At 43.8% G+C, this 13,103-nt stretch overlaps 1 protein-coding gene across 1 annotated transcript in view; it reads left to right on the plus strand.

Annotated features, from left to right (window-relative positions):
* Positions 1–7,314: 7,314 nt before the first annotated feature.
* ANXA11 (annexin A11) overlaps positions 7,315–13,103 on the plus strand; it is a 32,326-nt gene continuing 26,537 nt past the window's right edge. The window contains exon 1 of the mRNA XM_063307701.1: positions 7,315–7,420. The gene's annotated coding sequence lies outside the window, so the exon portion shown is untranslated. The remainder of the gene's footprint in view (positions 7,421–13,103) is intronic.

The following is a 13,103-nucleotide window of genomic DNA, read 5'->3' on the forward strand; positions in this document are numbered from 1 at the left end:
TATATTATTCTGGTTTATACTTGGATGGAAATCCAAGTGTAAGGAAATATCAGGAAATCCCAGGGCTATCAGTCAGAACTTGAACTTGAAAAAGCAACCCACAATAAGGCAATGGCCATCCATTTCCATACTGTTGCCAAGAAAATTATGTTGACACCCATGAGGTCAGCAAGACTTGGACTCAGTCAAGGAGACTTAGCAATCATCCATTTATTACATAGATTGATGCTCGTTTGAGCTTTGGCTGTCATTGTCTGGAAAGTACACTTGGCCTGTAATCCCCAGGCACAGAAATCAGTATCAAGGGAAATGATATTCCTTCTTTCATCTTTCTCATTATCCCAAAGAACAAGAGTTAGTCCAAAAAAGTAAAATAAATTAAACATTTGGAATTCCAATTTGCTTAAGTTCTTATATCCCATCCTTTTTCTTTTCTTCAATGGGGTTGATGCCCCAAGAAGAGACAACTCTTCATGTACGATAAACAAAACTTTCTCTAAATGAATAAAATCATTTGAAAGTTCATTTTCTTATTTATTTCAAGGGGAAATGAGACATGAATACATTAAATTAATAAATCAGTTTAAAATAGAGAAGGTCCTCCCACAGGTGAGTGGAGGGAAGTCCTAAATGTCATTCCTAGAAGCTGAAGATGTCCACCAATTTCATCCGTTGTCTTACAGAAATGCTAGAGCTGGAAACATTTAATCATGCCGTGTCCACTGTTATCATGGGAGCTCTAACCTTTGCTGTGAGATGGATAATTTCCCCTTCCAAAGTCATGAGAATATATTACAGCAGAGGAGAAACAGAGAAAAACTTTCTCAAAAAAGTGTGCAGATACATGTTTCTTCCACTTTTCACTTTCTTTAGGGCTATTGGACAAGGGCTGAAGAACTTCAGGTGGCCACTAGGTGGCAGCAAAGTACCACAGAACCCCTAACTCTTTGCTACCATCTACTGGTAGTCTGGAGCTTTGCAACCCAAATGCCGTTAAGTTTCCTTCATTTTTCAACATATGCCAGGACAACTGAAAAAAAGGTGCATTTCTATTCAGGCCTTTCCCAACATTGTGTTGGAGCATTGTGGGGGCTGGGATTTCTGAGAGCTGGGCTCCAAGACATGTGTGGAAGGCTGATCTTGTAGGTGTGTCATTTCTGGGGGGTGGGGTGGGGGTTGCATTCATTTTGAAGCACTCCAAAGGCATTCAAGAACTGTTTTTCTCACTTATTTCAAAATATCTGAATGGCTTCAGATTCCTTTATAGATTATGCCCTCTTTCTGCCTTCCCTCCATCTGAAACACTTTATTCTTGTCATCGCTGGACTGCAGTCAGTCACGCAGTGAAACAAGAGATGAAGGATTTCTCAATTTTAAGGGAATAAAAATTTACCAGTGTGTGAAGAAAAGGCTCCCTCTGTTGGTGAATGGCTTCAAAATCCACTTCTCATGGGGACATTTCATCTTGATAGCAGCAATTTTTAGCAATCTACAATGGAAAGAGTATAAACTTCTCATCTGCTTCAGCAGCCAAAACTTGATACATCCCCCGTGCATTGCCAACAGCATTCTAAGATCCATGGTTTCAGATCTCCTTTCTGGAATGATGGACCACTAGTGAGTTACCATATGATGGCAGCAAAGGTCTGTGTAAGTCAATTTCATTTTGGCTATATTGCAGATTTATTTCTATTTCATTCAGCTTTGACTCAGAACCTTTGGTCACACTTGATGTTCTAAGCACAACCAGGGAGAAAGTATGAAGAAATTGGATGGGGCAAAGGGAAATCTCTACAGTCTCTGGGTCCATGGAACCCAGTCTGAGAAACACCATTGTCTAAGGGTGTAGGACTCATCGTTCCCAGAAGTGTAGATAACATTTAGATGGATTCTTGTTTTGGCTAGCATCTACAGATGGTAGCACCTGGATGACCTTCTCTGATCTCCAAAACAAACCAGGATTGAACCTGTTACTGAGTTAAATGTTTTTTCTGTTTCAGTAGCCCTAAGTGTATATTTAGAATGAATATATTAAAGGGGAAAAGTTTAATTCATTATTTAAGAAGTGAATCATACTGTTTTGTATAAACACATAATTATGACTTATGTAGCTAGGACAAGTGGTAAAATCTCAGAATTTTGGATCCCTTTTTGTTTTTGCTCTGTCATTTTTAAGGGGGTTCCTTTCTTCTTCTTTCTATTTTCCCCTGTTTTTAGTTGGTTTTGCTTAGGTTTCTCTGTTTATCCATATAGCATTTCCCACAATAGTGCTATAATTTACATTTACGGTTGTTTTAAATGCTAGGAATTGTAGTGGCTCTATAAAACTCAACAACAATTTTAAAAAATCAAACCTGGTTAGAACTTGGGTGGGAGGCTGACAGAAACTCTCAGGATTATAGGGTAGCCCAGTGTTTCTCAACCTTCACAACTTGAAGATGTGTTTAAAATTCCAGGGTTTTAAGCCACTACAGGATTATTCCAAAAAAGCCTTGCAGACTTGAAAAGGTGTTTGCTTTGATGTAAGAACTGAAAAAGAAGATATATGACAGAACATAAGGAGTCAAAGCTTAGGAATGACCTTTCTATCTGCACATCTGATCTATTAGTGACTCAGAAACCAGACTCCAAAATTAGTATGAAGGTTCAGGTAGATTCACATAGGTGCAAGGAGGCCATTGGGGATACAGGTCAGCTCCAGTGCTTTGAACAGAGCTCAGAAACTGACTAGTTCTCAAGGTCAAGTTCTCACCTACAACCTGACCACTGCATATTGATCCAGCTGAAAGTTACCGATATCTTGAAAGACAGCCCTACGAAGAGATTACTGTTGCTGTTATCTAAAATACGTTCAGGGTGTGCCCAGCCTGCTTTCTCAGGAGAGACTCTTAGCTTGGGATTCCATCAATCTGTGGTCACCACAGATACTGCTGGTTTGAACAGACTCCCCAGACTGAAGATGTTGTCCAACCACATCAAGTTTGGCTCTTCAGATGAACCATGTTACAATGGATCTAAATGAAGTTTCAGCTTGTTCACCCTCACCCATCCCAGTTCCTCTGCTAAGCATGCACTCATACATTCTTCACCACCTACTTCAGCTTAGAGGATGGGAAGAAAAATCAGAAATGAATATTGGCTGCTGCTCTGATGCATCAATCTAGACATCTGGGCAAGGTTTTATGTACACTGTGAAAAGATGGAAGGCCAAGAGGGAAGTCTGAAGACTGGTGGAACAGTCAGCTCTTAGCAGTTAACTTTCAGGAATTCAAGTTAGTGCCAGGGTCATCATTAAGGTCACACTTCCTCAGTAGAGGTCACACACTAGGGTGGGCAAAGAAGCTTCAGTCTCAAAACTCGGAGCATGTGAAGTGTTTGTGTTTTGTATCAATAAAGTGTTTTGCACCCCAGAAACAATGGCATTTGTTGCATTATTACAAAGCCTTTTCTTGCTCTCCCAGTTTAACAGGTGGAGTTGAAGAGACATAACAAAGCTTGGTTGCTTCATTCCACTTTTAGAAGTGAGGTCTCCTTGCCCCTTGAAGCAGCTTCGAAGGGGTGCTACACTCAAACCTTTGCTAAATAACCTGGATTGTCTGGAACTTCCTGAAATGAAATTGCCATGATGAATATTGCCGAAAATATTCCAGCAACCAGGTACATAGTTTCATTTCCTTCTTTCCTGGCATTTGACAGATGGGAGCAGTACAGACTGAGCAAAAAGCCTGCCATTTAGTTTCGCATCCCAGCAGCGTGGAATGTCTGTGAAATCCACCATGCTTTTCTGGAAGTCACACCCAGTTTCAGGAGCTGGAGTAAAGGCTGAAGACATGTTCCTGGTTGCCAGACTGGATGCTTGAGAGATACACTTTGCTGCCTTTTCCCTCTGAACTAGTTACCGTAATTATGGGGCTTGGATTAATGGCATGTTGGAATGCCAGCCACCAGCTTTGGTGCACACGTTGGTCAAGTGTAGAGTTAAATAAATATTATTTTTCTAGTTGTAATAGCAGGTTCATTCCTCTCCTAAAGGGAACTAATCCTGAATCTTTTTACAGACCTAGAAGTGATAGTATTAAGTGATAGGACACATGCATTGCACACCTGAAGTCCTAGGTTGATTTTGGGGGGGGGGGGTGGAGGATGAATCTAGCTAACCTTTTCTAGGTTTTATGCAGGTTGGATGTATTCCCTTGGGTCTTATATTGTGATATGATTTGATTGGTAGATTGTATATTTTTTTCTGTTTTAATCCAAGTTATGGAGAGGAAATTGTTCATTACCCCAGTCTTGATTGGAACCCTGCAATGGAAAGGGTTTGACTTCAGGGCAGAGAAGACTAGGCAAAGTATACAGTTTGGCTGGTAAAAGTGGTATTTGGTTATTATTATGTGTCACCAAATCAGCATCGACTCTTAGTGACCATACAAATAGATCATCTCCATGATGATCTGTCCCTAATCTGTCCATCCAGGTCTTCGAAGGGTGAGCCCATGACCATTGTAATTGAGCCTGCACATCTTACTGCTCACCATCCTGTTCTTCTGTTTACTACCACCATTCCCACCATTATGGACTTCTCAAGGGAGATGGGTTTTTGCATCCAGTGGTAAGAGCACACAAAACTCACCGTTCAGGGGATGGAATGTTCTGAGATGATTCAATGAGACAATCTTCCCCAAAGGTCCCACTGGGGGTATCTAGCATTATTGAGATGATCCAGTCATTCCAAATGTAGCTTGAGTGTTTTTGGGAAGGAAATTTACCAGTATAGGAAGTGGTTCATGATGTTTAAGGCATGGCAGCCCCCAAGTGGCACATTCTTATCACTTCCTGTGCACTAAATTCAGCACTTTTGGGAATATCAGCCACTTTGTTTTATAAAAAGGGTCAAGGCTGTCCCGTCATGAAAACACACCTGTACAGTGTTTAATGTGTATCAAGAAATTAAAAACAGGTTGAGATTGAATTCAGATAGAACTGCTTTCAGCAGCAGACAAAACGGAACTAATCCTTTCTTCCCTCATCCCTGCCTTTCAGGCATGTCTGCAATCGGCAGATGATCCAGAGCCCCCTGAAGGACATCTGCTCTGGGCTACAGGTGAAAAAAGTTAAGCAGGATCTGATCTGGTTAATATTTGCATTAGAGACTACCAAGACATTTCAGGCTGGACCTGGAAGTCGGATATGGGCCACTACAAAGAAATACATTTTCTGAAGCAAGTCTTTTTGGCATTTTATACATTTAATTCAGATTTATTTATTTATTAAATCTATATGGCCACTGATCTTAAGTACATGACTCTAGGTGGCTAGCAATTACAAACAGGAAAAAATAAACCAAATTATGAAGAGCATAAATAGCAGCTGAGCAACCAATCTACAACACTACCAGTCATCCCAGTTAACGTAACCAGGAAATGGGGTTACCCACATCATAGGGGCTCCAGGCTTGATGGCGAAACCAGCTCTTTAAGGACTTGCAAAAAGCCAGCAGGGTCAGGGTGACTCTGATCTCTGGGAGAATTTAGTATCTTCGGGTGAGTGAGAGAAGAAAGTACAGAAAGAAATTGAGCTAAATAGGCTGACAGTATGAAATCCTTTCAAATCAGTTGAACCTGCTGTTTTCACTGCTGCTAATTTAAATAGCACTCAGAAGCAGGTGCTCAGCTTGAATCAAAGGTGTGTTTATTTTTATTTGATGGGTAAAAATAGAGCAGAAGCAAAGCCTACATATTTTTTAAAGCAAACCTTCCATTTAAAATGTGATAATCACTGTTTTTAGTGCTGATCCTATTTTCTGGAACTGCTTGGATGCATCTCCTGCATGTATGGCTCTCACCCTGAGGATTTTCAAAAAGTTGTTGAAAACCTGGGGAATGTTATCTATTAATGTATTTGTCCTCTTCTGGACATACATGATCTACGTTTTTATTGTTTTCCTGCTTCTAATGCTGTCAACAGCCCAGAGTCTTATGAAGTTGGCCTCTAAATTTAACAAACAAACAAACAAACATGTGAATCACTTAGAAAATCATGGCTATCAAGGGCTACAGAAATGTAATCCATAAAATCAATCCACCAAATTGTAATGGTAAAAAAGAGATCCTCTTATTAACTAAATCCATTACCTTTATCCTATAAATACATAACACAGCCTGGTGTGTTTCACTTAGTTTCCCTACAAGGAAATTTCTCTCGCTTTGCAAATATGCTGCAACTGCAGAATGACACATAAGCATATGTGAACGTTTACATAATAGCTGTTTGCTAATAACCAAGAACAACTGTTGCTTTGGGTGAAATTTGCCTGCTCATAAATAGAAGCTGCTTTAAGATGAGGTTTTAAATCAGATTACTTAGGCTCTGCATTTAAATAAAGGAGTTGCTGTTCTAAAGAACTAAACTCAGGACATGCTTGTTCATATTTTCCCTTGCCGGAGGCGGCTTCTGCATAGGCCTTTAAAAAGGCGTGTAAACTGATGGTGTGGGTGCCCGGTCGGAAGGAACCACACCTTATGTGGGGTTGGACCATTGCTGAACAGGCTTAGATTAGTGTTTCCCAACCTGGGGGGCTTGGAGATGTGTGGACTTCAACTCCCAGGCTGGCTGGGGAATTCTGGGAGTTGAAGTCCACACATCTCCAAGCCGCCAAGGTTGGGGAACACTGGCTTAGACGGTAGTAAATCCCAGACTGAAGTTGGCGCGTTTCCCTGGTGGGGATGACTGAAGGGCGGGCTCATTAAGACAGAGAAGAAAAAGGCTCTTTATCTCTCCCACAATGTGGCCAGGTCGTCCCTCTCCCGAAGAGCCGTTGCTTTCAGCACAGCATCTTAGCGCAACCAAGTGTGAACGAGTTAACTTTTCAGCCCGGGATGCTAAAAGAAGCCAGGAACGCCGGAGGAGCCTGACTCGCGGGGTGCGCGCATCGGAAAGGCATCCCATTGTGACGCGCTCCGACCTAACCGGGCGGCCGGGGGGAGCGCCGGGGCTTCGGGCTGACGGCCCGACGTTGAGAAAAGCGCTCTCCGAGAAAGGCAGCCCGCGGCCCCACCTCCCGGGCCGGGGCGCGCGTCCGGTGGGAGGCGGCCCAGCCCCGGACCGCCGCCGCCCGACCAGGTGAGCGGCTCGGCTTCTCCGCAGCCTCGTCCGCCGCCTCCCAGCCGGTCTCCCAGGCGGAACCCGCGCGGAGGCGGCCGCCCTCCCCGCCAGCCCGGGAAGGAGGCGGCGGAGGAGGCGGTGGCGGCAAGGCTCCGCCCTGGGGCCCCGCCGCCCTTCTCCTCCGCTGCCGATCCGGAAGAGGGAAGGAGCCGCGTAGTCCCGGGCTGTGGAGGACGCTGTGCTCGCCGGAGGAGACGCGCCCGCCGCCGCCGCCGCCGCCGCCTCCCCGCGATCGCGCGGCCGGAGCCTCGCCGACCAGGTACGGAGCGGACTCCGGAGTCCGGGCGGGCGGGCTGCCTCGGGGCGAGCGCCGCTGGCCCCGCGGGGGGTTGGGGCAGAGCCCGGGCGGGGGGCGACGCCGCGGCAGGGCAGCCCGCCGGGTCGGGGAGCCTTCCTGGCGCAGCGGTGCCTTCCCCGGTGCCTGCCCCCTCCCGAGCCCGGGCCCCTTCCGCGGGCAGACATGGCGGGCGGGCGGGCGCGGAGGGAGTGCTGCCAGCCTCGGGCGGAGTTCCTGGGCGGGGAGGGAGCTCGCTCGCTCGGCCCTGGCCCGCGCGGGCTTTTCTGCGCACTTTCCTTCCGAGAACTCCGAAATCCCGTTCCCCGCCCGGCCTTCTTGCGCCTCCCGAGGTCTCCTCGGGTTGCTTCCGCCCCGTGCACGTATCTCGGGGGCTGAATGAACGCAGCGTCGGGCTGGGCTCCGACTGAGTCAGAGGACATTCCTTGTTGGGTTTTTGGACGAGAACAGGGAAGTGGTTTTACGGGGCAAAAAGCGGCGGGTTTGGCCCACCGTGCGGAAAAAGGAACCTAACCAACTTTAGCTCGACATGCTAATAAAGGACGCTAGATCCGTAATGGGCAGCTTGGCCTTGGAAGGAGAATCCCCGAATGGAGGGTCTGGATTTGAATTGGGGCAGTGTGTGTGCGCGGGGGAAGGGGGCAGTGACCCTGTTGTTAGCCCAGTCTGAATAGGTCAGACTTACCTCCTCCTAGCCAAGCCAAGAATTTTAGGAGTCTGCCATACTGGCAAAGATGGAGTTAGGAAATTGGTCCCCCCAGTACAAGTTTCAAGAGATGGGCAAAGTACTGTTTTCTTTGAATCAAGCTTGCTCCTGGTGACCATCTGGCCATCTCTGTGTTACTTTTTGGCAACGATGCAGAAATGGATTTGCCATTGCTTTCTTCTCAGTCTAGCTCTAGCCTAAAGGGATTTCTTGGTGGTCTCCCATCCCAGCAACAATCAGGTTTGGCCTTTTTCCAAGTTCAGCCAAGGTTGCTGATGAATGGCAAACCATGGGGGTTGGGGGAGTAGAGCTTTTTCTTCCACTTTACACCTTCCTCTGCCTAGCAGTGATGCTCTGAATTAAAGCTGATGAGGAAAGACACGTGTTTTATATGACAGTGGAATTCCTTTGCTGTTAACATTCACTTGCACCTTTTGTGAAGTTGTCTAAGTTGTGCTCTGCAGTTTTCAGATACTCGGCTCAGTTCAAAAGCCACAGTCTTATTTATCCTGTGTGTTTGCTTCTGTGCAATAAAAATATTTATTTCCTGGAAGCATACAGTAACAGCCTGAAACATTTCTCTGAATCTGAGGGGCTTTCCTACTGTTGCAGTGTTGTTGTTTTTTTCCCCTTTTTCTTTCTGGGACTGAAGCCACAACAGAAAAGCTGCTTGTCCATACCATCTGTGGTTCTTCATAATATTGTTACTTCTACTTCTACCTGCTTGGGCTGGTTTTGTTGCAAGTAAATCTGGTCTAGGGGTAACCTAATCCACTCCCCTGATGTCATTTTTCTGCATATCAGACACCAGCTGCTGCTGTATCCAGGGCTATTTTTAGAGGCTGCCTTTTGGAAGAGGGAGTTTAGGAATACGTTTTCCCCATAATAATTTGCTGGCTTTAATCTCATGTGTCCCTTCCAAAGAAGATTAGTAGAAGGCAGGGGACACAGGGGCCTTCTCCCTCCCCACTCCATGCAGGACCAGTTTGCAGGTGAGACTGAAATCTTTGCAAATCTGTGGGTTAGAAAGGTTTCATGCAGTTTATGGGGGCTTGATACTATTTTTATCCTTAGTTATCCCATTATTCATGGAGGACGGATGGCCAGGCAGAGATTGCTCAGGGCTTTTTATGGTCTCTGAGTCAAGCTAATAAAATTGGCCCAACTGAACACAAGCTTTCCTCTGTATCTTGATTCCAGCAGGATGTTGGGCTGGGCTGTTGGGCTGGCCCTGTTGCAGTATCTTACTTAAATCAGGAGAGGACTGTGTCTGATACAAAGCTTTTGTAGCAGCAGATCTTACATCTGCTCTGTAGGTGAAAGGGAACAAAATGCATTTACCGAGTCCAGTTTCCTTGTCCTTTTTCCTCTTCATTAATTCAAGCACACGTTTCCTTTTGCATTTTAACCTGGTGCAAACAGCCATTCCTCTGTATGGCTTATGACCTCCTTGTGGGTTGGCATGGAAAATGCAAGAAGCCTGCTGTACAGTTCCTTTAGTTGGATGAGGTTCTCGGAGAAGGCTGAATGTCTCCATCGTTGGTCTGAAGGCACAATTTCCCTTTTAAAGCATGAACTGTCCTTTTGCTTTAGAGTCCCACTTGTCCATCACTCTTCCCTTTGCTCAAAGCCTTTCCTACTTGCTTTGATGAACCGTTCACAGGTGACTGCAGTTGGGCACCCCGAAAAGGTCTATGGCATAGCTCTGGTCAAAGAGTTAGGGTTAGGATTTATTAAAGGAGAACAATAAGAATACTTCCCCAACTTTTCCTAGCAACCATAAAGCTTTACTGATCTGGAATGTTAAACACCCTGGCACTCACACTTGCATACTCACTTCCTTTTTCATTCATTTGCATTCTCTCAGGGCACAGTGCCTGTTTAAAGAAGGGGTGGTGGTGGAATCCCTTTCAAATGAGTATTCTCCACTGAGGCTTTATTTTAACGACTCTTGTATAGTTCTTTGGATGCTAGGCAGGAATTTGCCATACACGATGCTAATTAATTTATTGTCACTTGTTATTTCTTCAGCTGGTCCCCCCATTCCTCCTCGGAATGTATGTATGATGTGCTCCAGATAGTCGTGTCTTTACATAAATGTTGACTTTGTCTTAAGGAGCTGGCTCTAGCCTTTTTAGCAAGACCTTTCAAACTTTGTCACAGTACCGAAGTATCACAATTCAAGAAAATTACTGAAAACACTTAGAAAGGATTTTGAAGAAAACTACTGAGAAATGGGAATAGTTTGTCAGTGCACGTAGGGAGGAAATCTACTGTGTAGAATAAGGGCTAGTATCAGCACAAATTTTAATCAATACATCGTAGCAAGTAAGGGCGCAGTGAAGAAGAAGAAAGAAAAAAGAGAAGATCACCCAGCTGTAAAAGTCGTACCGAACATTCCAACCTGGTGAAGGATTCTTGCAGATGGATACTAAATTTGAATAGATGTTTTAGGTAACTATAAATATGATACGGTGCTGCCAACTTAAATACAAATCCTTCCTGTGTCGGAGAAGGTTGGTTTGTGTTGCACAAAACACATTTAGTATCCAGAACGCAGCCTGAATACAGAGCAAGCATTGAGGATGTAGAAGCTGATCATCCTTGGGCTATATTTAGACGAGTGGTGTTTAGATTTTGTACTTTTAGGGAACTTTTTAAAAGTTGATTTGTCTGCTAAGGAATGCTTTTGCATTATAGACAATTCTGGAAACCATACAAGGCACATTCAGGACCTTTCCCCACTATTGAGTTGGCCTCTCCCCATCCTCGAGTTTGCAGAAAACTACATGGGCATGTAATGTGCATCCCCTATCCTCCGTGGTCACTCTTCCAAGCCACTGCTGTCACTTTATTTCTTATTGAGGCAGTGGGTGGCCAAAGGTAATGGGGTCTACACACTTTCAGGCTTCCCTAGGGTGGTGGTGGAATAAGGGGAAAAATGCTACTTCAACAGTGGTATAATTAAGGATGATTTAAAGCTATCTCACTCATGGGTTGGAGATAGGATGCAGGAAACATCATGGCAGCTAGAAAGAAATGTGTGCCATGGTTAGTTGCTGGTGGGGAAAAGCTTAGCTCATGCAAAATAATACCGGCAAGAGTTTGACCATTGAACTAAATGATAATTAAGGCTTGCCTTTTCTAAGAAGTAGAATAGGATAGAATTTGTACAGTCTGCTCTGGAAAGTTAGCCTTTTATGAACTTTCACAATTCGGAAAGTTCAATAACCTAAGCATAGCAGCTGAGAAAGAAAGCTAAGTCTCTGATTCAGCACGAGTCTGGTACCACTTTTTCAGATTAACATTTTATTAAAAAGCATAACATTTATTTATTTATTAGCTTTCTATTTCGTCTTCCCTCCAGGAGCCCAAAGCAAGGTACGTAGGGATCTGTTTTCACATGATTCCCATAATAATAGGAGATAGAATGGAGGGAGGGAGGGAGGAAACTAAGAGAGAGTTTCTGTGGTTGAGCCTGGGCTTGAATGTTCAACGCAATCCAGCACTTGCTAATTTTGACTGTAAAATTTCTTGCAAAGAGTTGGAAAATGTGCGGTAAGGCTGCGTGAAGGGCAGAATGTGATTTGAGCAGTGCGCAGATATACTCCGAAAAACAAAATAGGCCTTTTCCTGGGATCATGCTTCAGCTGCAGGGGGTGGCTATGCAAGCCTAGGAGAAGATGCAGCTCCTTGAAGGTGTTCATGACAGGAGTTACGTATGTATCCATGCACTCTTCAAATCTCACTTTGCCCTTCGAATCTGGATTACTGCACAACCTGGCTGGACCAGATGGAGGGTATTTTTAGTCCATCACTGAACATCAGAAGGAAATAATCAGCTTCCTACTTGTATTTTCCAGTAGCTGTATTCATAACCCATCCTTTATTATCAAATGCAGTATATAGCCTTGCTGACAAGCTATAACCATTGACTGGTATCCCTTGATGTTCTTACCGTCCATGAGTTTCTCTAGGCTGGTGTTAAAACCTTCGAAGTGAAGATGGTAACCATCAGATCTTTGTGGAAGTCTGTAAGCGAACTATCTAAGAACCTAAGATTTGGGGTCAGTGGCTTTCAGAACCTCACTGGCTGAGCCTGTTCTGGAGATATTTTGATACTGGTGGAACTTCCTGACACAAAATCTTTCATTCTGTGGTCAAAGAGCAAAGTTTAATAAGTTGTTGTTTCTACTGAAAGAGGGAAAAATAATACTCATATTAAGACAACAAAGGAGTAATAAAATGTGCAAAGAACGGCAAATCACCTCCCAAAGCAAATTATTGAAATTGCTAGATGATTAAATGCTGAATGGCTGTAGCAATTGGTGAAAATTGTATGCTAGAAACTCTGAAGTGTAAACAAGTGGTCCTGTTAATGCCACAGGATCAGAAACAGGGCAAACTTCTAAAAACTGTAATGGTTACAAATCCTCTCTTCATATGGCTGCCTTGGTGTAAAGGCCTTATTTATCTTTTAACAAGGGACTTCTCACATAAGAAAAATTGTGCTGCTTTTAGGAAAATTGAAATTGGCTAGCCAGCAGATTAATAATTTCATCCAGCCATGTATTTCTCTTTATCTTATGATTCATAATGCTTTACATTTCATTCTTTTGTTCTTTTATGAATATATTTTAATCATTTCTTTTCAAAAGGAAATGAAAAAGTATTTTTAGTTATGAATAGTAACGGGCATTGCAGCTTTCAAAAGCATCGTGAGAAAAAAAAATCATCTTATTGCCTGAATATTCTTTCTGTATTAGTATGTGCAAACAAAATCAATTATTCCATTTTTCACTAGACCAAGAATTGTTTGTATAAATAGAGGGAACTTAATCAAATGCAAACAAAGCATTCAGGAAAGTGGATCATAATACCTGCAAATCATTGAAAAGTCACACCTAATATTCACCCATTTTGGAGTGCATGGACTTATAT

Source organism: Candoia aspera, chromosome 6 (genome assembly GCF_035149785.1).
Source record: "Candoia aspera isolate rCanAsp1 chromosome 6, rCanAsp1.hap2, whole genome shotgun sequence".
NCBI lineage: Eukaryota > Metazoa > Chordata > Lepidosauria > Squamata > Boidae > Candoia > Candoia aspera.